The 26,634-nt window shown below is 36.3% G+C and overlaps 1 protein-coding gene and 1 pseudogene across 1 annotated transcript in view; both read right to left on the bottom strand.

Moving 5' to 3' along the window:
* Positions 1 to 5,902: 5,902 nt before the first annotated feature.
* On the bottom strand, positions 5,903 to 8,681 carry LOC143649547 (keratin, type I cytoskeletal 18 pseudogene; annotated as a pseudogene).
* A 10,888-nt stretch (positions 8,682 to 19,569) lies between these two features.
* Positions 19,570 to 26,634, bottom strand: part of ATG4C (autophagy related 4C cysteine peptidase) — a 137,375-nt gene continuing 130,310 nt past the window's right edge. The window contains exon 13 of the transcript XR_013159443.1: positions 19,570 to 26,439. The gene's annotated coding sequence lies outside the window, so the exon portion shown is untranslated. The remainder of the gene's footprint in view (positions 26,440 to 26,634) is intronic.

Consider the following 26,634-nt stretch of genomic DNA (forward strand, 5'->3'; position numbering starts at 1 on the left):
ATGGATGGTGGCAATGGTAGCACAACATTGTAGAAGTAATCAGTGCCACTGAATTGTACACTTGAAAATGATTGAAATGACAAGTTTGATGTTTATATAAATATATACACATATACGAGAAGTAGAAGGGGCTGGAAAATATACCTCTGTTCTAATGCAGAAAGTTAGGAATCTTTCTGAAATCTAGAATTTCATGAAATTACAATCTTAGTTTTTCCTGAGATATTTATGGCTGTGAATTTGATTTGGGGGGAAACTGAAGAAAAAAAGAAGTTATTGCTTGGACTAAGGAAATATTGGCATCTGTTGAATATTTGATATGGGTTAACGTGTTAAGAAAATTTAAATATAAGATTGATTGAGAAACAACTCTTCAGACCCTAAAAAACTGAGATTATGGTGGATGAACTATGCTTACAAATTCCTTGTTATTTCTCCTATCAAGAAATGGAATCTATATCACTCTGCCCTTGAATCTGGGCTGGCTATATGACTTGGTTGGCCCATTAGAATTGTAGAAGTGATGCTGTGCTAGATACCAACCCAAACGTTAAGAAGGCCTGGGAGATCCTGCCTTTGTACTCTCTTAGGAGCCAGCCACTATGCTTAAAAAAAGATATGGGTTAGACTACCAGATGATGGGAACCACCTAGAGAGTAGTCCTGTAAGATGAGAAACTATCTTGGATGTTCCAGCCCCAGGCAAACTCCATGTGGAGAAGAAAAACCTCCTAGCTGAGTTCAATCAACCCATATAATTGTGAGAGATAAAGTCTTTATTTGTTTAAGCCATTACATTTTGGGGTGATTTGTTACATAGCAATAGATAACTGAAGCAGAGATTTTATAATAAAAATATCCATTCATTTTCTTCTCAGATCCTATCTTCCTTTTGAAGTCATGTCAACTGGGAATCAACATTTATGCCCCTATGCCTCCTGCAGAAGTGACTCAATAATAATAAAACAAAAAGCAAAGTTATGAAGTTGGTGAGGGGTGGGGAGGGTAGATACTTCTTTAAAATGAGCTCAGACTAATTCCCTCCGACATTTGTTGTATTATTTCTCTCTTTATAGCATCGTTCAATATTCCAAGTCTACATTAATGCTCACATTAGACATCAAAGGAAAGGTGTCAAAGGAAAAGTGTCTCTGTAACAGGAACTCCATCCCATTCCAGAATCCGAGTTTCATCCCAGAACAATCTAGCTTACTTAAGAGTAAACTTTTTAAAACACATCAATATATGTCCTTTTACTTACACTAAAAAATGCTGAAAATAAATTAACTCTTTAAAATAAATTGATTTTCAGGTGGGCCACAGTGGCTCAGCAGGCAGAGTTCTCACCTGCCATGCCAGAGACCCGGGTTCGATTCCCAGTGCCTGCCCATGCAAAAAAAGAAAAATAAATTGATTTTCTCTCAACTCAAGAAAAGAACTAGGTTCTAATCACAACTCTGCTACATGTAGGTGTGTAACTTAGGCAAGTCATTTCATCTTTTGGGGACTCGTTTCCTCATCTGTAAAAAGAAGGCATTGGAAGAAAAAAGGAAGAAGAAAAAGTATTTAACTAGATAATCTTTAAGGTCCCTTACAGTATTGCCACCTTTTTACTCTCTCAGGTAATCCCAACTCTATCTTTTATCCCATATTGCATTCACCTTAGCATCAACTTAAAAGTCCTTCTCTATTATGTAAAGCTTTAACTTAATATTAACTTAATATTCTACCCCTGAATACTTGAGGAGAGTATATAAATCACTTTCTCTCAGAAAGCATAATTCTAATTTTTTACTCTATTATTCCATAAGAACAAAGAAGTATGACATTCTTTTAAAAAGTTCATAAGAAGATAGCACATGTTTTGCTTCTGGAAAAAGCCTGAGACTGTCTAAGAGAAGGTAAGATTTAGCATGGGAAAAAACAGCTTCAAAACTCACTGGTTCTTTGTTCTGTCTGACACTGAAAATGCTGCTTAGTGAAATACTGCTCTTAAATTTCAGGCAGATATTCATAAACCCATGCTAACTTCTGGGTTTAGTCCTAAACAGAATATCATTGTGTCATATAAGTATGATTTAAAGAATAAACAAAAACAATCTGGGACTCTCTACCCTGTTGCATTATTATAGCAAACTATTGTACAGTTAGTTTTCACCTATACATCTAGGAAAGGAACAATATTGTTCATTTAAATGCACAGATAATCCAAGACTTGGTGGTTTCAATCACTTAGGGAATCAGGCAGCCCTGCCTTTGAATCCTGAATGTATTATTTACCTGCTTGGTAGCCTTGGGCAATTTGCTTACTCTTTCTCTCTGACCTCAAATTTCTTCCTAAAGTCTGATTCCTCTTTAAGGGAAAAGAAAAAAAAGAGATGATACATATAAAGTGCTTAGAACAGTAAGCACTGGATAAACAGAAGTTACAATTAGAATGTGAGCTCCTTGAGTGCAGGAAGCTTGCCTGTTTTGTTCAACTTTCTATCCCAAGTGCAGAGACCAGCTGTGTAAATAAAAGATTATTACTCAGTCCAATAGCTTCAACCTCTTTCCATGGCCTTGTTACATTGTTTTTCAAGTAGATATCACCTGGTTTGAGTTACATGCCCTTTAATTTTCTTTGCTCCTTACTAACAAGGAAAAAACCATCTGTAAGACAGTCAAAGGGATAACCACTAGATGGATCACTAATCCCTCATAAATTCTCACACATTATTCTAAATTGTCATCTTCATCTCAGCTTTTTGTAACTTTAGATGAGTTGTTGTTTTTTTGTTTTTGTTTTTATTTTTTTGGGAGGGGGGTGCATGGTCCAGGAATCGAACCCAGGTCTCCCATATGGATTCTACCACTGAACCACCCATGCATGCATCCTAGATGAGATTTTAAGATTCTAAGAGATGCTCTATCTAAATGTAAACCATGATAATAATTTTGGTATTATTTGTCTTTACATTCTAATATTAAGAAAGTTGCCTTCTTTATGTTGTGCAAGTCAGGTTAACCACAATCAAGGTCTGTCTGCAGCTTGGGGACAAGCTGACTTGAATCAGAGATGGGGATTTGGTTAAATTTTCAATAGCATATCAAATAACTTTAATGGATCACGGAAAGCCAAATGCAAGTCCTTGGAAAGTGATGTGTACGTGGGCATAAAATGTATATTAGAAGTATATTAACACAATTCTATCTCAACAGATTTAATTCTTAAATGCTACATATACTTGTTTAATCTCCCATTTTAAAAAGTAGAAAAGGTTAGATTATAACATCAGGTTAGCTCTCTTTGAAGCAGGTAATAATTAAGTTGATTCACTGTTGCAATTACTGTCAAATCCCCCTTAATTACCAGAGATTTTATAGCAGCTTCATTATACGTCTGCTGTAATGCATTGTGGCCCTAAGGAGAAGTGTTGCAGGAAATTCTGCATAGCATGGATAATTCTAACCTGCAGTTACAGCTTCCAGCAAAAGCTCCTGCACTAAATTTATCTTTTTTTTGACATTTCTCCCTGTTACTCAAGCAGTTAAACCGAGGTAACAATACTCAAATCCCACCTAACTTTGAAAGTTAGAATTGATTTCTTTGTAGATATTAAAAACAAAAAAAGGATGAGGAAAGAATAAATACCTAGAATAGCTGAAATTATGTTTAATAAAAATTGAGATTACTGCTTTTAAATACATGTGAGATCTACATACCTAAATCACAAATATATCTCATATTTCTACTTCTTAGAGATATTTCTTATACGAAGAGCAAGACAAAAATTATTACTGAATCTCTAGCAGATAATCCTGAAGAGAATAATCAACTGCTTTTTATTATTTTACCAATGACTTTTCAACTAAATTCTGGGAAAAGTAATATTTAAAATGGTCATTTTTAAATCACCTATCATTGCTTGTTTTCACTGAGAAAATCTTTACAAATCAGAGTCTGTAAGTTGAGTAAAGTTCAAAACAGATAACTGAATAATGTCTCTCACAGATCCCTTTTTAACCAAGGAATTTACCCCGCAGAATATATTAGATTCAGAGGGGCCACAGTGTCAATGACACTATTGGCAGCTGTGTTAACAGTTAAGGGCCTGGCTTTGTACAGCAATACAGTTATTAAATTTCTCCAGAGACCATGACTCATTAATCAAATATTCATACATCTCTGTAAATACACGCTGAACAGAGAATACCCTCAGAGCTGAGCATCCCAACACAAGTGCTCTTTCATGTAACACTGACAAAATCCTGAGAACATGCGGTCATGTTTTGCATTTCTAATGTACTATGTACTCTTTAATACTCCATTTCCTAAAAACAGAACACAAATGATCTTACTGATTCCAAGAGTTAGATGGTTACAATTAAAATTATTCCATTATTGCTTCATACCATCTTTTTTTAAAATGAGGACAGTGAATCAATTCTTCTATTCTTTGTTTACCATCAAACAAGTAATTTTTTCCCAGGCGGATGAAGAAACCCAGGGCCATGCTCCTATTAATACAAGAATTTGTATTAGCATGAAAACAACAAATCACTACTTAAGCTAGGGAGGGCAAATAACTTAACATATTAGCAGACGTGAACTTGCTATATTTTGCAAAGTCCTCAGTCTATTTTATACCACTGGGAGTTTCCCCCCCCTATTGTACAGTAACAAAAGGTCTTTCTCATTGCAGTCTCTGGAAAATTGGGGTCTGAAGGCCAGGCAAAGAAGAGAAGGCTCAAAATGTCACCTTCTAAGCTACTAAGATCAGGCCCTCGACTCAAGGTGAGCAGGGTATGCTACAGCAATGGAGGAGCGGAAAGGAGCATCTTACATAAACTTCCCATCTATCTAGCAGGTGCTGAAACAATGGACACCTGACTCTCAGCACTAGGCAAATTTCTGTCAAGTGCCATCTCATCTCTTCTTCAACCCCTCCACCCTACTAGCCATACTGCCTGTGTTTTTAAGCCCTGTTTTCCAAAATTTTAGCCAGATTAAGTCAAAGCCTTCCTTTCCACAGCCTCCTTGCCTTTCTCTATCCAGCTAACTATTTAATTAATAATATTTGAAATATAAAATATTTAATTAAGTACCTAGTTAATTACAGTTGCTGCCATTGGTATCATCATCACCACTGCAAATATCTTGAAATATTATTTGTATTGTTTTTGAAATTATGGTAGGACTTGCTTCTAGGACTTATTAATATGTTAATAACAATATTTTAATAACTATTCCTTTTGTAATTCTGTGTTTTCATTTACTTTTTTTTTTTTTAATACATGGGCAGGCACCAGGAATCGAACCTGGGTCTCTAGCATGGCAGGTGAGAGCTCTGCCACTGAGCCACTGTGGCCTGCCCTTCATTTATTTTTAAGAACATTTTCCTAAGAGGTTCATAGATTCTGCAATCAGTAATCCTCTATTTCTTCACCTTGATTCAAACCTTTTATTTTCTGACAATACTAACTTCCTCCTAAATTCAATCAGCAGAGATCCCCCTTTCCATTCAAATCCGCTGATTCAGAGGGGTGTAACTTCCAGTTGCTGGTTCTTTTATCACTTCACAACCTCTCCTACTGATGCTCATATCATCTACTTGAAACACTCAAAATGCTCCACCTGTAGATTTCAGACTGAAATTCTCTTCTGCCTACCATTTCCATAACCAGGTAATATTCTATTTTTCCCACTCTTCACTCTAAATCCTTTTGTAATCTGATAAACGCTATGAAGCCCTTAGACAAATGCTTTTAAATGCAAATGAAACACATATGATTAAAAAAGGAATAGTTATTAAAATATCTTTATTGACAAATTAATAATTCTTAGTACAAATTCTACCTTAATTTCAAAACAGTAAAAATAATATTTTGAAATATTTCATTAACTATAATGTGATAGGAAAGTATGATTTCTAATGGTGACAAAGACCCAGGTACTGCTAATACTAATGTGGCTTTGGTGCCTACATTCCTTTTTTTTTTTTGAAGATGAATAAGTTTTTACTGACCACCCGTTCCCCAAAAGGCACCCTGCATCCACTGCCTCAATGTCTCAGAACTTTGGTCTCAGATATCACTTTGCCATCCACAATCCTGCAGGTTGTGGTCTTGTGTATGGTTTGCATGAAGTTGCTGTTGTCCAGGGCATCGCTGAGACTCCAGTCCTCCCAGTCTTCTAGCAGGCAGCAGTAAGTGGTGATCTCAACCTCCATCTTGACCTTGATGTTCAGCAGGGCCTCATATTCCTGGGCCTGGTGCTGCCCCTCTGCCCAGGTCTGTGACAGCTCTGAGTCCAGGTGCAGCAGGACCCTGTTGAGCTGCTCCATCTGTAGGGCATAGTGGGCTTCCACCTCCCGCAGGTTATTCTCCAAGCTGGCCTTCAGATTTCTCACAGCCCAGGTTGATTACCAAGGACTGGACAGTGCATCTCAGCAGCTCCTATCTCAGCAGACTGAGAGGTGACCACTCTGGTGCTCTCTTCAATCTGCTGAGACCAGTACTTGTTGGCTCCTCTTGGTTCTTCTAAGCCACCTCATCATACTGGGCCCAGATGTCTGCCATGATCTTGCTGAGGTCCTGAGACTTGGGGGCATCCACCTCCATGCTCAGCCTGGAGCTGGCAATCTGGAGATGTAGGCCCTTTACTTCTTCCTCATGGTCTTCTTCATGAAGAGTAGCTCCTCGACAGCCTTGATCTGTCTCCAGCTGTAGCTGAGTGATGTTGCTGTCATCAGTGACCTTGCAGAGCCCATGGATGTCATTCTCCACAGACTGGCACATGGCCAGCTCCATTTTGTACTTGCCTCTGAAGTCATCAGCAGCCAGTCAGGCATTGTCAATCTGCAGAAGGATGCTCACTGTCCATGAAATTTTCAAAGATCTGAGCCCTCAATTCCTCGATGGTCTTCAGGTAGTGGCCCCAGGTCAGGAGCCCGAATTTTACCGTCCAGTCTCTGACTCTGTTTCCAGGCTCCTCACTCTGTCCAGATATGACAAGAAGTCGTTCAGGGCCTGCATGGTCTCCTTCTTGCCCTGGATGCCCTCAATTTCTGCTAGACCCCCAGCCATCCTGCTGGCCGTGCCCTTGGACCCTCAGCCACCCTGGGAGCTAGAGAAGTGGGACACTGAGATCCAGGAGCCTGAGCTGCTGGCCCCTGTACAGATATTGTCCACACTGCTGGCTGGCCAGACTGGTGGCTGGGCAACTGGACAGAGCCCAAAGATCGTAGTTGGTGGAGAAGGTGGTGGAGCAGGTGGTCAAGCTCATGTTGTCTGGGGAGGAAGAGGAGAGGCTGGGACCAAGGATATGCCACCTACTTACATTCTTAATGGAAGTAAATACTATGTTTCATTAGACATGAAGTGATTTTTTTCCCATTCAAGCTCATGCATCCCTAAATCCCATCCATGGGTCTGCCAGATTAAGGAAATTTATAAGCTCTTTGAGATAAGTGGCAGGCATTCAATAAACACTGGAATTGAATTAAGGGTCCTTGAGAGAATTTCTCCCTATTCTTTTCTTATTCTAGTTTAAAAAACAAACAGCATGTTCTTAAAGCCTTTTCAAATCTTACAATATTGGTGAATAAAATATTGACAACAGTTTTAAAAGACTAACGTTTACTGAGTACTTAATATGTGCCAGGCATTTTTCTAAGTGTTTTCCATCAATTTTTTCACTTTATCCTTACAACAGACCTCTTAGTAGTAACTATTATCCCCATATTATGGATGAGTTAAGTAACTTTCAATGCCACATGATTAGTAAGTGTTAAAGTCATGATTTGAGCTGAGCCAGTCTGACTCTACAATTCAACCAGTTAATTATGCCATCTTCCGTGTATAATTCTGGAATTTGACAGAGAAATTAAATACTTGTTTTTCTCAGAATATAAAGATTTATAATTTTTCTAAACTAGTACTACTAAATGAATACACAAAGCTTACTTTTTTTTGGCATGTGCAGGCTCCGAGAATCAAACCCAGGTCTCCGGCATCATAGGCAAGAATTCTATCACAAGCTACCCTTGCACCGCCCCAAAGCTTACTTTTGAAGCACTTGTTATGGCTAAAACTATGGCATAATGTAATCTTATGTAATTTGATGTGTTCTTATATAATACTATCAAAGCTAATTTGCATGTTTATTCCATTCAAAACATGTATTTTTGGTTTTGTGGCCACCTTTATATTATGTAAAAGTTCAGTAACCATTTATATTTTTTAAATTAGGAATAAAAAATGAAGAAAAAGTTTTACAGAAATTGACAAGATGATCCTAAAATTCATATAGAAATGCAGGGGACCCAGAATAGTCAAAAAAATCTTTAAAAAGAACAAAGTTGGAGGAATTATAATGCCCAGTTTCAAAACTTCCTACACAGGCAGTATAGTACTGCCATAAGAACAGACATATAGAGCAATAGAACAGATTTAAGAGTCCAGGAGTAAACCCACACATATACAACCGATTTTTGACAACGGTGTCAAGACATTCAATGGGGAAAGAATGGTCTTTCAACAAATGGTGCTGCAATAGTTGGATATCCACATGCAAAGGAATGAATGTTGACTCCTGCCTAACACCATATCCTAAAATTAACTCAAAATGGACCTATGGCCTAAATGGAGGCACTTAAACTATAAAATTCTTAGAAGGAAATGCAGGTATAAATCTTGTGACCTTGGATTAGGCAAGTTTCTTAAACAGATAATTAAAGCACAAGCAATCAAATTAAAAATATATAAATTAGACTTCATTGAAATTAAAAACCTTTGTGCTTCAAAGGAGAACATCAAGACATGGGTTCATGGAATGGGAGAAAATGTTTGCAAATCATTTATCTGATATAGGACTTGGATTCAAAATAAGTAAAGAACTCTTACTATCCAATAATATATAGACAAATAACCCAATCAAAAATAAGCAAAGAATTTGAATATTCATTTCTCTAAAGAAAATATCCAAGTGGGTAATAAGCACATGAAAAGATGTTCAAAGTCATTAGTAATTATAAAAATGAAAATCAAATCACAATAATATAATCAAAACCACTTCAAACACTAGGATGGCTAAAATAAAAAAGACAGATAATAGCAAGTGTTAATGATGATGTAGAAAAATTGGAACCCTCTTACATTGCTGGCAGATTACAAAATGGTGCAGTGACTTTGGAAAATAGTTTGCAAGTTTTTCATAAAACTAAACATAGAATTGGCAGATGACCGGCAATTACAATCATTGGCATACACCCAATAGAAATGAAAATATATGTCCACGCAGAATTGTCTATGTGAATATTCAAAGCAACATTATTCATAATAGCCAAAAAATGGAAACAATTCAAATGTCTATAACTGATGAATGGATAAACAAAATGTGGTCTAGCTACCTAATGCAATATGATTCAGCTATAAAAAGGAATGAAGTACTGATACATGCTACAATATTGATGAATTTTGAAAACATTTTATTCTGAGAAAGAAGCCAGACACAAACAGCTACATATTGTATGATTCTATTTCTATGAAATGTCCACAAAAGGCAAATCCATAGAGACACAATGTAGACTGGTAGTTGCCAGGACTGGAATGAGGGGTAGGGGATGAACAACACAGGGTGGAGACTGGCAAGTGGTTATAGTGTTTCTAAATTGATGAAAACATTCTGGAATTTTATAGTGGTAATAGTTGTGCAAATCTTTGAATATATTAAAAACCACTGATTTGTACACCTTAAAAGACTGAATTATATAGTATGTGAACTATGTATTAGTAAAGATGTTACATAAAAATATCCACAAAAAGATCCCACTTCTCCTAGGATGGCTACAATAAAAGACAGACATTAGAATTTCATATGTCTAATACGACATCCCCTAACCCACCTTAAATTTTGAAAATTTGAACTTTTGAACATCAGCTGACAAACAAGTGCTTTGAGAACTGACTGATACAATCTACTAGTTAATATCACAATCTTTGAATAATAGTTTATATCATATTGGATTTTATATTTCATTTCCCCTTATTTGGTAACGATAGGAAAACAGGAAAATGAAAGTGCTAACACTAATGGCAAGAAATGTAGGTCTTGGGGTGCATGGGTGGCTCAGTGGTAGAATGCTTGCTTGCCTTTCATGCAGGAGACCCAGGTTCGATTACTGGACCATGCACCCCCCCCCCAAAAAAAAGAAAGAAAGAAATGTAGGTCTTGTAAATTTAAATAAATAGTTAATAAAAAGATAGAAATAATCATTAGCCTTTCTGAAATGCTCCCTGGACTTTAGGTCAATCAATTTTATGTTCTACTGTGACAGAAAAGAACAAAAATAAAGGACATCTATGAAACGTTGGAACAATATCTTCCAAGATCCCATGTCACATTTATAAGATTAAAAATAAATTTCATAACATTTTTAATATTTCTATAATATTTTAGGATCCCTTAAATGTTTTTTTTTCAAATTCTTCACATTCAACTCTCTTAAGTGTTTAGAGGACCATATTATACAAAAATAAAAATATCTCTCTAGATACAGAGATGGGCTAGCAGCCACAAAACTGGCTAAGCACAGTGGAACACGTCTAGGAATCAGTCACAAGTCACAGGAAAACCTATCATGCAAGTCAGAAGCATAAAACAATGCTGGTACACAATTCAAAATATGAAAGACAAAGTAAACAGAATAAAAAGCAGAAGATAAAAGGCAAGAGAACACACATTTATAGAAAACAGTGTACGAGGTGGTTATATAAGTTTGTACCATGCTGCTCCCAAGACCACTTAAGGTTATGAGAAACAACTGGGATTCAGAACCAAAAGAAAATATATTATGCCAAAATACTAGAAGAATAAAGCTGAAGTGAAGGGGAAGCTAGGGCTGTGGTAAGATATCCAGATTAAGACAGGTTATCTAAAATTCTATAGTAGTTTCTGGAGAACAGAGACTAAGCAGAATGGATAGGTCATGCAGCTTTCACATAAGGAATAAAATACAGTCTAAGTAAGCATAGCATTATATCTCAGAACCCATTTTTTAAACATTTTTTTATTTTGAAATACATACATAAAAAAGCAATAAATTTCAAAGTACATTTTCACAAGCAGTTCTAGAACAAATTTCAAAGAATGGTATGGATCACAGTTCCACAATTTCAGGTATTTCCTTCTAACTGCTTTAAGACACCACAGACTAAAAAAGAAATATCAGTATAATGATTGAGTAGTCATACTCATTTGTTAAATTCTATCTTTATCTTCTCTGTTACAAGTTCTCTTTCTCCTTTGAACTTTCTCCCAATCTTTAGGGATATTTGAGCAATGGTCTTCTAACTTCTTCTGGCTGAAAAGTGATTTTGCCATTATGGGGTAGGGGGATGTAACTGGTTGATGCTCTTGAACGGGCATCTCTGGGTTTTAGGACTTATCTGGCCTAGGAACCATGTGGAGGTTTTAGGTTTCTGAAAAATAAACGTAATGAATGGCACATTTATAGAGTCTCAGATAGAACCCTGTGTATTCTTTAAGGGTTTCAGGAATACTGTTGGTTGGGGCTTGGCATACCATGGCAACTTATAATATCTAGCTGAAGCTTGCATAAGAGTAACCTCCAAAATAGCCTCTCGAGTCTATTTCAAATCAGAACCCATTTTTGAAAGACAGTTCTGCCTGAAATAAGATCTTGGCAGTCATTTTCTTTAAGCATTTAATATATTTCATGCTACTCCCTTCTTACCTCCATGGTTTCTGATGAGAAATCAGCTCTTAATCTTATTGGGGTTCTCTTGTACAAGACGTGCTTTTCTCTTGCAACTTTCAGAATTTTCTCTTCATCTTCTGCATTGGACAGTTTTATTATAATGTGTCTTGGCAGGGTTCTCTTTGAATTTATCCTCTTTATAGTTGGTTGGAGTTCTTGAATGTCTATGTCTTTCGTTAAATTTGGAAAGTTTTCTGCCATTATTTCTTTGACTGTTCCTTTTGACCCTGTCTCACTTTCTGCTCCTTCAGGTATTCCCATTTGCTAATATTGGTACACTTGATGGTATCTTTCAGAAGTTACGGAAATATTAAAACATTATCAGGTAAATAGAGGCTAAGGGAGCACATCACCAAAAGACTTGCTCTAACTTACTGTGGTAGTCAGATTCAGTTGTCAACTTGGCCAGGTGAAGATGCCTAGTTATACTGCCGTGGACATGAGTCAATGGCATGTGAACCTCATCTGTCCCTGATCACATCTGCAGTCAGCTAGGAGGCGTGCCTGCTGCAATGAATGATGTTTGAGTTAATTGGTTGGTGCTTAAATGAGAGAGCTGAACTCAGCACAGCCCAAGCAGCTCAGCATGCCTCATCTCAGCATTCACAGGTCAGCCCAGACCTTTGGAGATGCAGAAAGGAATCACCCCGGGGAAAGACGTTGGAACCCAGAGGCCTGGAGAGAAGGGCAGCAGAGATTGCTTTCTACCTTCCCACGTAAGAAAGAACCTCAGTCGAAAGTCAGCTGACTTTCCTCTGAAGAACTATACGTTAACCAAATAAATCCCCTTTTATTGAAAGCCAATCCATCTCCAGTGTGTTGCATTCCAGCAGCTAGCAAACTAGAACACTTGCTCTTCTCCAGAGAGAAGCAAGTGCTCGAGAAAATATGGAAAAAGAGATGTACCTATTCACTGTTGGTAGGGAAGCTGAGAGGTACGGCCCCTCTGGAGGAGAGCGTGGTAGTTCCACAGAAAGCTATGGGTGGGATTACCATATGATCCTGCAACCTTGTTACTAGGTATATAGGGAGGAACTGAGAGTGGGGCCACAAATGGGCATTTGTACACTAGTGTTTACGGCGGCAGTGTTCATGATTCGCAATGGATGGAGGTGGTCCAAGGGTACAACGACTGAGAGACTGAAGGAGTAACAGTGGCATGTACATGTAACAGACTACTGAGCAGCTGCAAGAAGGAATGAAGTTATGAGGCATGCAATTAGGTGAATGAACCTTGAGGACAGTATGTTGAATGAGATGTCAGAAATAAAAAGACAAATATTATCCATCATGTCTCAATAATATGGACTAATTACAATAAACAATTTGAAGAATTGAAGTCAAGAGCATGGGTTATCAGGTTGGGGCCTGTTCTAGTTTTGCAAGCTAACAGAACATGGTATACCAGAAATGGAACAACTTTTTAAAAAGAGGAATTTACTTTGTTGCAAGTTTATAGTTCTAAGGCCATGTAAATGTCCAAATTAAAGGAACACTATAAATATGTCCAATCTAAGGCATATTTAGACCAGGAAAAGATACCATGGTTCAAGAAGGTCTAAGATATTCACGGTTTCTTTTCAGCTGGGAAGGTACATGGCGAAATCTGCTAGCTTTCTCTTTAACAGCTTCCCTTAGGATTCTGTCTGTTCTGTTGGCTCTCAGTTCCGGTGGCTCTAGTGGCTCTCAGATAAAACCACTGTTATTCAACACTGTACTGGAAGTTCTAGCCAGAGCAATTAGACAAGAAAGAAATAGGGCGGGCCGCGGTGGCTCAGCGGGCAAAGTGCTTGCCTGCCATGCCGGAGGACCTCGGTTCGATTCCCGGCCCCAGCCCATGTAAAAAACAAAATAAACAAACAAAATACAATAAAACAAGAAAATGTTTTAAAAAAAAAAAAAGAAAGAAATAAAGACATCAAACCTGAAAGGAAAAACTGAAATATCCTCTATTTGCAGATGACATGATCCTATTTATAAAAGATGCTTGAAAATTCATGACAAAGCTACTGGAGCAAATATACAAATTCAGCAAAGTGATGGGTTATAAGATCAACATACAAAAATCAGTGGTGTTTCTATATACTATTAATGAGCAATCTGAAGGAGAAATCAAGAAAAATATTATTTACAATAGCAACTAAAAGAATCAAATATCTAAAATAAATTTAACAAAAAAAGTAAAGGACTTATATAAAACCACAAAATATGGTAGAAAGAAATCAGAGAAGACCTAAAGAAATGGAAGGACACTCCACATTCATAGACTGGAAGATTAAATATTCTTAAATTGTCAATTCTACTCAAAGCAATTTACAGATTAAATATAATCCCCATCAAAATTCTAACAGCTTTCTTTGCAGAAAAGGAAAAGCAGATTATCAAAGTCATATGGAAAAGGATAAGTGATCTCGAGTAGACAAAGCCATTTTGAAAAATAAGAACAATGTTTTAAGATTCATACTTCTGAATTTTAAAACTTATTACAAACTAACACTAATCAAAATAGCATGGGAAAAATCACATGACCATCTTGACTGATGCTGAAGAAGCATTCGCCAAATTCAACATCCTTTTCTGACAAAAACACTTCAAAAGACTGGAATCAAAGGTAACTTCTTCAACATCATAAAGGGCGTTTATGATAAACCCATAGCCAGCATCATACTCAATGGAGAGACTCTGAAAGCTTTCCCCCTAAAATCGGGAACAAGACAAGGATGCTCTCTGTCACCACTAATATTCAACATGGTACTAGAAGTTCTAGCTAAAGCAGTTAGGCAAGAAAAAAAAACAAAAGGCATCCAAATTGGAAAGGAAGAAGTAAAACTTTGATTATTTGCAGATGACATGATACTGTACTTGGAAAATCCTGAGAAATCAACAACGAACTTACTTGAGCTAACAAATTCAGCAAGGTGGCAGGATATAAAATTAATGTGCAAAAATCTGTAATGTATTTACTTTAGGGACACCCAAATCAAAAGTCCATGCCCTTGATCATGAGGCTTATTCTTGTGAAGCTTATATAGGTAGCACAGAAGCTTAGACTACCTGTAGGCATGCCTAAGAGTTACTTCTGGAGGACCTCTCTTGTTGCTCAGATGTGGCCTCAGTCTCTAAGTCTGCAAGTGAAATCACTGCCCTCCCCTCTATGTGGAACATGACATCTAGGGGTGATAGTTTCCCTAGTAACACAGGAGATGACTCTCAGGAATGAATCCAGACCTGGCACCATGGGATCAACAATTCCATCCTGACCAAATGGGGGAAAAGAAATGTAACTAATAAAGTATCAGTGGCAGAGAGAGATCAAATAGAGTTGAGAGGCTTACACAAGCTTCAGGTGGACCTTGCTACCTATCATAACCTGCCAATCCCCAACCAGGACCATTCCAGCCAATCCTAAAGAACACCTAGGGCAATTTATAAGATTCAAAAGGGTTCCAGGCAGTAGAGTAATGTTCCAGAAAGCTACAACCTGCAGATGGGTCCCCGGTTCAGATAAATCCTGAAACCTAGCCCAGCCTCTCCAGAACATAGATAGTTCCATCTCCCTACCCCATATTAGTGACAGACCCTTCCAATATCAAAAAAGAATTGCCAAAGCCCAAACAACCCCACTGAGAGGTCTGGAAAGATCAAAGGTGATGGTGGAATTATAGAAGATAGAACTTAACAAATGAATATGAATGCTGAATTAGTAAACTGATATCATTTTTAATCTCCAGTATTTTAGATCAGCTAGAAGTAAAAAACTAAAATTGTGGAATTGTACACCATGTCAAACTCTGAAACATGTCCTACAACTAATTGTGGTGCTGTACTTGGAAATTTATAGTTTTTTTTTGTATATATGTTATTGTTCACAACAAAAGGAGGAGAAAAAAGTCGATCGTAATGCTAAGAAGTATTTAAGCCCTATAGCCTCCTATATTCTGGAGCAGTTAGAAGGAAAAATACGAGCGGATTGTATGGTAATCCATGACAAACTCTGGGATCTATCCTGTAACCACGTTTTGAAGAGTGCTTTGAAAACTATTGCTTTTTCATTTCTTCGCTTTGTATATATGTTATACTATACAATAAAAAAAGTTTTAAAAAATCAGTAATGTTTTTATACACAAGTAATGATCTAACTGAGGTGTCAATTAAGGAAAAAAATCCATTCAAAATAGCAACTAAAAGAATCAAGTATCTAGGAATGCAAATTAGGGACATAAATAAAATAAACAAAATAAAGTTTCAGTGGCTGAGAATTTCAAATAAAGATTGTAAGCTCTTATAGCAGTCACATTTAGTCCAGAGCGGTAACTGTTTTTTCTGGATTTTGACAGGCTGTTATATATATATATAACCCGGTATTTAGAGATAAGAATGAAGCTGATCAGTTGGAATTAAGGTAATTCAGAATACAGGAGTAAGGAAGACATTGTCTATATTTTAGAACCTCATCTACTCTTTGAGCCCAAAGGAAGAAAAGCTTATATCTGTAGCACATAATCTAACTCAGCCTGTCTGGATAGATCATTTAAACAACCCAAACACAGGGCCCCCAGAATAAGAATGAGGGCCTTTAATCCCATATAGTTTGTTACTATTTAACTTTGCCACCAGGGAAACCCCTGCTGCTGTGTCAAACATTAGGGACACCCAAGTCAGAAGGCCAAGCCCTTGATCTTGAGGCTTGCTCTTGTGAAGTTTATGTGCGTAGCAGAGAAGCTTAGCCTACCTACAGGTATACCAAAGAGTTACTTCCAGAGGACTTCTCTTGTTGCTCAGATGTGGCCTCTCACTCTCTAAGCCGAACTCTGCAAGTGAAATCATTGCCCTCCCCTCTACATGGGACATGAAATCCAGGGATGAGACTCCCTGGTGGCAAGGGAGATGATTCCCAGGGATGAGTCTCTCCTGGCACCGTGGGATTGACAATGCCATCTGACAAAAAGGGAGAAAAGGAGTGTAACAAATAAGGTATCAGTGGCTGAGAGAGTTCAAATAGACTCAAGAGGCTACTCTGGAGGTCACTCTTATGCAAGCTTCAAGTAGACATTGCCACCTATTATAGCCTGCCAACCCCCAACCAAAAGCATTCCTGTCAATCCTAAAGAACACCTAGTGCATTATATAAGATTCTACAAAGGTTCCATGCACTAGGGTAATTTTCCAGAAACCGACAATGTCCAGATGGGTCACTAGACCAGATAAGTCCTGAAATGCAGAGGGCCCAGCCTCTCCAGCACATTAACTAGCTCCATCTCCCTATCCCCTATTATTGACAGCATGAAAAAGTTAGAATGGGCATAGCCCAAATACCCCTAGAGTGGGAGAAAGATCAAAGATGATGGTGGAGTTATACAGAGAAGATAGGGTTGAACAAATGAGTATGACTGCTGAACCACTATATTGATATTTCTTTTAGTTTCCAGTATCTTAGAGCAGCTAGAACTAAAAACTTAAAATTGTGGAATTATAACCCATACCAAACTCTGAAATCTGTTCTACAACTAATTGTCACGATATGTTTTGAAATTTATTGCTTTTTTGTATATATATGTTATTTTTCACCAAAAAAAAAAAATGTAAGAGAAAAAAATGCATTCTAGCTTCCAGTGTTTTGGAGCAGCTAGAAGGAAAAACATGAAATAGTGGAATGGTAACCCACAACAAACTCTAAAATCTGTTTTGCAACTACTTGTTAAAGTGTTCTTTGAAAATCATTGCTTTTTCTTTCTTTTCTTTGTATATATGTTACATATAACCATTTAAAAAAATTAAAAAACAAAAACAGCATAGCACTGGTGTAAGGACAGGCATATAGACCAATGGAATCAATTTGAGAGTTCAGAACAAGCCCTCACATCTATAGCCAACTGATTCCCCCCCTCATTATTTATTTATTTATTTATTGTCTTTATTTTCTTAATCAACTGGAAAAAGGGAGAGTCAGTCATAAGGTATTCACAAACACATGGTCACACCATGAAAGCTCTATATTTATACAATCATCTTCAAGAATCAAGGCTACTGCATTACAGTTCAACAATTCAAGGTATTTTCCTTCTAACTAGTCTAATACACTAAAAACTAAAAAGGGATAGCTATATTTGAAATTCTCAGCCACTGAAACTTTATTTTGTTTAATTTCTCTCTTTCACCTTTTGGTCTAGAAGGAATTCATGATTCCATCATGCCAGGACAGGCTCAGGTCCCATGCTGCCAGGGAGACTTACACCCCTGGGAGTGACGTTCCATGTAGTTGGGGAGGGCTGAGGGTTTCCCGCTATGTAGGCTTAGAGAGAGAGGCCATATCTGAGCAACTAGAGGTGACTCTTAGGCATAATTATAAGTAGGCTTAGCTTTCCCTTTGCAGGAATAAGTTTCATAAGGGCAAGTCCCAAGATTGAGACCTTAGCCTATTAAATTGATAGTCCCCACTGCTTGCAAGAATATCAGGAATTCCCCAGGTGGAAAAGTTTAATATTTTCATTTTTTTCCAAGACCCTCACGAGGACTTTGCAAATACTTTTTTAATTTTCTGCCCAGATTACTCTGGGATGTATCAGGGCATCACACAAACCAACAAGATCTCACTCCCTAATCAAGGTTCCATGTAATTATGTTTGAATAAACTGACCTTCAAGTTAAATTAGATAATGTACTACAGAAAATACAAATTTTGCACCAAATAAACATCTCTTCCTTTGGTTTCACACATAACTTGAAGTTTCAAAACAAAGTCAAAAAGAAAAACATCATCAATATCATCCTTTACCCTTTAGTTTGATTTCCCTTAGAACAGCTTCATTCATATCACTAATTTTCGGCTTTTTCACAGTTGCTCTATGGGGTAATACTGAATTTCATAGCTGCAGAACTCTAACTCTGAATCTCAGGCATCAAACAGATATCTGAAGTTCCACGGATGACCAGGTTATACACAACTACCTCAGTTTCTCAGAATTTAGAAATAACTATTACAACTCAGGAATAGATGTGACTGCCGTAAGAGCTTACAATCTAGAAAATTTTACTACAAGCTTTTCCCCTGATAATCTATGCTCTCAAATTCAATTCTCAGAATTTGCACGATATAGTTAGTCCATATTAGTGAGGCCTTATAAGCTCTGACTTTTCATTCCTGGCTTATTTCACTCAACATACTGTCCTCAAGGTTCATTCACCTAGTTGCATGCCTCACTTCATTTCTTCTTGCAGCTGTTCAATATTCCATTGTATGTATACATCACAATTGGCCCTTCTGTTGATCAACTGATGTACTCTTAGGCCACCTACATCCATTGAAAATCATGAATACTCTCGCCATAAACATATGAAATGTGCAAATGTCCACTCGTGTCCCTGCTCTCAGTTCTTCCAAGATATACCTAATAATGGGGTCGCAGAACCATATGGCAACCCCATACTTAAGCCTCCTGGGGAATCACCACACTTCCCTCCAGAAGGGCTGCACCATTCTACTTTCCTACCAACAGTGAATAAGTACATCTCATTCTCTCCACATTTTCTCCACCACTAGCATCATTCTGTTTATTTTTAAAACAATTTTATTCACACACAATGCAGTCTGTCCTAAGTAAACAATCAATGATTATGCATTCACCAACACAATCTATATGAAGACATTTCCATTTCTTCTGCAAAGAAAGAAGGAGGGGTGGAATGAAGAATAAATTATAAAAATAATATAAAAAGGACAAGCAACAATAGCAAGAATCCCATACTCTTCCCTTATATCCCCCTCATATTGACATTTAGCTTTGGTATATTGCCTTTCTTACATTTAATGGAAGCATATTATAATGCTACTGTTAAATATAGACCTTAGTTTGCTCTAAGCAAACTTTGATTATATTTTTTCCATATACCATCCCATTTTTAACACCATGCAACACTGAAATTCATTTGTTCTCCCTCATGTAAAAACATTCTTATATTTCTACATTTAATCACCACCACTGTCCACTATAGGTTTCATCAAGTTATACAATCCCAATCTTTATCTTTTACCTTCCCTTCTGATGCCCTAGCCTTCCTCTTTGCTCTTTCAACCTTACTCACACTCAACCTTGTTCAATGTACTTACAGTATTGTGCTGCCATCAGATATTATAGTGCTGTCCATTTCTGGATCTTTACAATCAATCCTGTTGAACATTCTGCACTGCTTCAGCACGCAATCTCTATCCTCTATCCTCTTTTTATTTCTTGATAACCTGTGCTCTCATGGCTAATTTCACTCAACATAATGTCCTCAAGGTTCAGCCACATTGTTGCATGTGTCTTGACTTTATTCTTTACCCTTACTGATAGTCTTCATTTCTATACTCTTCTTCAAACCTCTCCAGTCTTTTCCTATCTGTCTGTAGTGCTCCATTTGGTATTTCTTGTAGAGCAGGTCTCTTGTTCAAAAACTCTCTGTGTCTGTTTGTCTGAAAATATTTTAAACTCTCCCTCATTTTTAAAGGAAAGTTTTGCCAGATATAGAATTCTTGGTTGGCAGTTGTCTCTTTCAGTATCTTAAATATATCATATCATTGCCTTTCCACCTCCATGGTTTCTGCTGAGAAATTCACACATAGTCTTATCAAGCTTTATTGTATGTGATGGATCACTTTTCTCTTGCCACTTTCAGAATTTTTTGTCTTTGACATTTGACAATCTTATTAGTCAGTGTTTTGGAGAAGGGGTATGCTATACTTCTTGGGTCTGTAACTTTATGTCTCTCATAAGAGATGGGAAATTTTCAGTGATTACTTCCTCCATTAGTCTTTCGGCCCCTTTCCTTTCTTTTCTCCTTTTCCCTTTTCTCCTTCTGGGACACCCATAACATGTTTATTTGTGTTCTTCATGTTGTCATTCAATTTCATGAGACCATCCTCATATTTTTCCATTCTTTTCCCTATCTGTTCTTTTGTGTATAGGATTTCAGATGTCCTGCCCTCTAGTTCAATAATCCTTTCTTCTGCCTCTTCAAATCTTCTGTTGTAAGTCTCCACTCTGTTTTTCATCTCTTCTATTGTGCCTTATTCCCATAAGTTCTGCATTTGTTCTTTCAAGCTTTCAATTTCTTCTTTATGGTCCCCCAAATCTTCTTCTCTTTTGCCATATCATCCCTCAACTCACTGATTTTTTTCATTTGATTTAGCATGTTTGTCTGAACATCCTTAATTAGTTGCTTCAACTCCTGTATCTTGTTTGAAGTGTTAGTTTGTTCTTTTGACTGAGCTGTATCTTTGTTTTTCCAAGTATGACTCGTAATTTATTGCCGGTGTCTAGGCATCTGATTTTCTTGATTACCTTCTTCTGGAAGTTGTTTTCATTCTTTTACCTAAGGTTTTCTTTTTTTTTTAATTTTTATTAATAAAACCAAACAACATACAATATGTATATTCATCATCATGAACATTTCTTAGAACATTTGCATCAATTCAGAAAAAGGAATTAAAAAAAAACAGAAAAAAATTTATACATACCATACCCCTAAGGTTTTCTTGATGGTTGGCTTTGTTCTCTGTTCTTTGCCATTCCATTCACATCATTCCAGTTATCTAGCATTGCTTCTGTTTAACTGGTCAGAATTTTTCAGTTCGTTTTTCTGTTTCTTGCCCTGCCTATATAGAACCAGTTTTTGCATGTGTGTGTGGAAAGCCTCCTCAGATATGATCGACCCCAATCAGATTTTCCCAGACAAGACAGGCCCAGATCTCAGGAGGAGAGTGTAATCAGTATTGTCACCCTAAGGATGAAACCCAGCAAGTTGTCACACTTTTCTGTGAAATCTCTACTCTGTGTTTTTCTTATACTGCCCAGCAGATGGCACTTCCCACCAGTATAAAGTAGTGCAATGGCTTTAATTCTCAGCAGACCCTGCCCCTGCTGGGGGCATGGTTGAAACAGAGGCTGAGGCAGAAGGCTAGTTTAAGCCGTGTGTTTTCTAGCCCCTGGCGTCTGAATTTTCTGAATGAGGGTCATCACTTGTGCTTGAACTGCCCTCTCTTTTCTTGAGGAAGACACACTTTTTAATGAATTATCTCATTCACTTGACTAGTTACTTTGTCTCTCAGACCCATCTTAACTTTGCCCTTGCCTGGTTCAGTGCTGACAACTGAAAACACTTGAGGCTTTCACTAATGAGCTAGTTTAGCATAGCTTTAAAAAAAAAAAAAGTAAATATTTCTTTGCTTTGTATATATGTTATACTATACAATAACAAAAAGTCGGGGGAAAAAATGTAAAGAAAATAAATCCCTTTTCAGAGCCAGTCCGTAGTTCCCCAGGTTCACAGGTCAAGAGCCGGAGTTGGTACCTGCCTCTTTGTGTCCTTTTCCAGTCACACATTGTACTAAAAAAGTCCCTAAACAATTGCTCCAGACAGTTCTTGGCTATTTACTAGTACTCTAATAGCCAAATGATTTTTAACAAGAGTCTCAAGTACATTCAATGGGGAAAGACTAGTCCCTTCAACAAATAGCTACTGGGAAAACTGGATACCATATACAAAAGAATGAAGGTGGACCCCTATTTCACACTATATTCAAAAATTAACTCAAAATGAATCAAAGACCTAAATATAAAAACCAAAACTCTAAAACTGCAAGAAGAAAACATAGGGAAATGTCTCCAGCACCTTATGTTAGGCAATGGTTTCTTAGACTATACCAGAAGCATGAAGAAAAGAAAAATAAATGTTATATCATCAAATTAAAAATTTCTGTGCATCAAAGAAATTTATCAAGAAAGTAAAAAGACAATATACAGAGTGGGAAAAAATATCTGGAAACCAAATAGCCAATAAAGGTTTTATACTCAGAATAGTATAAAGAACTCCTACAATTCAACAATAAAAAAGCAAAGAACCCAATTAAGAAATGGGTAAAAGACTCGAATAGACATTTGTCCAAAGAAGATACACTCATGGCTAATAAACACATGATAAGATGCTCAACATCATTAGCCATTAGGGAAATGCAAACCAAAACTGTGAGACTGCATTTCACACCCACTATAATGGCTACCACTCCAAAGATGGAAAGTATTGGCAAGGATGTGGAGAAAAGGAAACATTCATACATTATTGGTGGGAAAGTAAAATGGTGCAGCCACTGTAAAAAAGCAGTTGGGAGTTCCTCAGAAGGTTAAGTATAGAGTTATCAAAGGATCCCCATTGCTAAATATGTATACAAAATAATTGAAAGCAAGGACTCAAACATATATTTTCACATTGATGTTCATAACAGCATTATTCACAATTTCCAAAAGGTGGAAACAACCCAAGTTTCTATTAACAAATGAATGGGTAAACAAAATATGGTATATACATACAATGGAACGTTATTCAACCACAAAAGGGAATGAAGTTCTGATGCATGCTTCAACATGGATGAATCCTGAAGACATGTTGAGTGAAATAAACCCAAAACAAAAGGACAAATATTATATGATCTTATTTATATGAAATAATTCAAATATGCAAATTTACACAGACAGAAAGTAATAATTAACCATGTAGTTTCTAGGCCCTCTCCAGCAAATGGAACATAGTCAAATTTAAAAATTAAGAATCAAAATTCAACCTATTGAACACGCTTATTTAAACATTAATGTAATGAACACAAAATATGAAAGTAATACATTGAGACAGCAGAAGTATGGGGTGGCTTTTTTCCCCTATGATATCTATTTAAGGTATTTGACAATAAATATTTATGTGTATCTCTCCATTTAAACCCTTTGATCTAACAACTTCTGAACTCTCCTGACCTGTTCCATTCTGGGATCATCCAAGTCCTTGGATGCATACAATTGTCCCCTAAATCTTAGATCTAATTTTCTCCATCTCAGATTCATTAGCTATAATTTACTATAGGTGAACCGATTAGACAATGCTGTGTAAACAGTAAGCAGTATGTAAATATTAGCTAAAGGACCACCACATTGCACAATTACAGGGAGTGCCATTCACCTAGCATACACCAAGAATAGTGCCCCCCTGGAGTTGTGGAACATGGTAGCCGCATACCCACATTCTGGGATCATCAGTATTTATTTCCTTCCAATTCCTAAATCCATTTTAAATCATCACACCTGCAAGCCTTCTTAATTCATATATATTTGTCTGTCAGTTTACAAAGGTGTATTTGCCAAAACACACTCAAAACTTGCTGTTAATAATTCTCTTATGTTTTTGTTTCTCAGACTTCCATAGAATTTCCAAATTTTCCTTTTCTTGGTTTACTTTTACTTCTTATAAAATAACCTCTTTTAAAACCCATGGATTCCCAATCTTTATTAACCATTACATCTGAGTATAAAATACAATTATATATTTAAAATAAGTATTATTAATTTAATTTTCAATGTTTAAAATAAAAGATAATTCTCTGTAGAATCTTTTATGATTTACTCTTAGATGAGATCCTATACTTGGACTTAAAATAGGGGAAAATGAGTTTCTTAGTTTCTGGAGAAAAGGGTTAAAGGGTAGCACAGTAAAGAAATTTCCTACCTAATGAGAAACATGTATTCTCAGCATCTAATCTTAAACCCATTTTTAACATATTTTCCTTATTCTTGTGAGAGAATAAGTGAAATTTTATAACTGTACTTGTGAATGTTTTGGGCCATTGCTTGCTACCAATAACATCGAAGACCAAAAGAAAGGAAAAAAGGGAACTGCTTACTCAAAAATGTTTCTGAATATAGGCTCTAAATACAATATTTTTCAAAGTTTATAGGCAAGGAGAAAGTCTTTAAATAACCATGAAAGCCACACAAAAATGCTTAGGATTTCTAAACTGATTTAAGATTAAAACTATAAAATGACATAAAATTTACACTTTTGAATGAATAGGATGTTTTCAATTTTTCTTGGTCTGATGTTTTACCTTTCCAATTCAGTAACTCAAGGTACTCAATCTAAATGTTCAAGTGAATAGTACTATTGAATTGTGGTTGATTGGCAATAATGAGCGTACAATAAATATCACATGATAAATATTTATTCTCTGAAAATTTTTGGAGAAAGCCGTTGCTCTTCTTTTCATAAAAAAATAATAAGCCTTTATCCTTCTCAAGAAGAATATGGCTACATCATATTTCAGGATGTTTTGCTTCTATTTCACCATTATTTAAAATTTTCAGTTTCCTTCTCACATTATGTCTGTTTCAGTAGTAATACACACAGTGATTTAATGTTTTCAAAGTGTTTTTCACTATCTGCCCTCCCTCTTGTTTCCTGTTTTTGGAAAATCCTTTATATTCTTTTTACGGTTGTATATGAATACATAATCACCAAAAGTTAGATGTAAAATGTAAGGCATTGAAGGTGATCTGTGATACATCATGAAAAGGGAGTTTTTCCCCAGCAGCAAATAAATTAGCAGACAGAAAGAAGGAAAAAAAAACAGATTTGTATAATTTGACTAGAAATAAATGCTTCCTGGCATGGTATTATAGAAAATAACTAGAGATATCCAAAAAGTAGAAATTTCTGACCTAAAATTGGATAAATTATACAGATAAGCCATTTTTTACTGTTCTGTTTCTTTCATTCTTCTATAAACAGGACAGAATTAAAATATATACGTTTAAATTTATATGTTCTTGAACAATTTTAAATCCTAAAGGTAACAGAACAGTATTAATTTTTTAACACTCTGAAGTTCACTTCTCACTAATACAAATTTAGTGGGGTTGATTTAATGTAAAAACAGAAAAATGGATACCTGAGGGAAATTTTTTTGGATATACTTATACTATAACGGATCTTTTCATTCATTCATTCAGTAAATGATGACTTTCAAGGTTGCCTGTTGGTGGTTAACACATTGACAAAAGGGGATTCAAAGTCCAAATCTTATGAAGAAGAGAGAAAAGAAACTTTCACCATCAAAAAGTTGCCCCAAGAATTTTTAAAATACATTTCTGAAATGTTAATGGTAAAATCAGTATCTTAATATTGATGCCCGAATGGAGGATACTCCTATCATATATCTAACAGAAGATCCATCTTAGAATCTTGTCTTTTTTTACTTTCTCCTCAGCTGAAAGAGATCATTCATAAGTTTTATTGACTGAGTTTACCTGATGCCATTCTGAAAAGAAATCTGTGCTCAAAACAAAGTTTGAAACTAGAATATACAGACCCTCTATTCTAAATGTAATGATGTAGTTTTGTTGCTGCTTTCCCAATAAAGATTAGCACAACTTTTGGCTAGTCTTCTGCTGAAGTTGAATTAGCAGGCAAGATAAATCCATCAACCCATCTCTCAATTTTCATTCACTCATTCATTCAAAAATATTATTGAGTACCTTTTATGTGTACATTTTGAAGCTAACAATTTCTGATTACAAATATTTATGCTCAGTCATGAAAATGACTATACTGCAAGATTTGTTTTGGTTGTATAATATTCTAAGTATTTCCAATATGATTCCATGTAAAGGAAGTTTCTGCCTCCTCTTACCTGAACTTTATCTCATTCTAAAGCCCTGCTTATAAATAGCCCTAAATATGCTGAGAAAATAACAGAATACTACCCTGTACGCTTTTATATAGTTCTTGTAAGAGAACACTTACAATCAGTTCTGATCCATTTGAAGTTATGGGTGCTGTCATTTGATGTGTTTATCGTAGAATCCTGTGGAATACTGCAGCTGTGTAGGAACAACAAACTGCAATAGCTTAGATGAGAAAACTGAAGTCTATAAATAATCTGGAACTTCCTGTTCCTACATTGCTTTGACATTCTAGGAAAATTAGTATTGAACTTAGTTTGTCCAAATTTTATCTAGGGTAAAGGAAAATTTTAGATACTATTTCACTTCAATAAACTATCCTCACTGGGAAAT

This window comes from Tamandua tetradactyla, chromosome 11 (genome assembly GCF_023851605.1).
Source record: "Tamandua tetradactyla isolate mTamTet1 chromosome 11, mTamTet1.pri, whole genome shotgun sequence".
In the NCBI taxonomy this organism is placed as follows: Eukaryota; Metazoa; Chordata; class Mammalia; order Pilosa; family Myrmecophagidae; genus Tamandua; species Tamandua tetradactyla.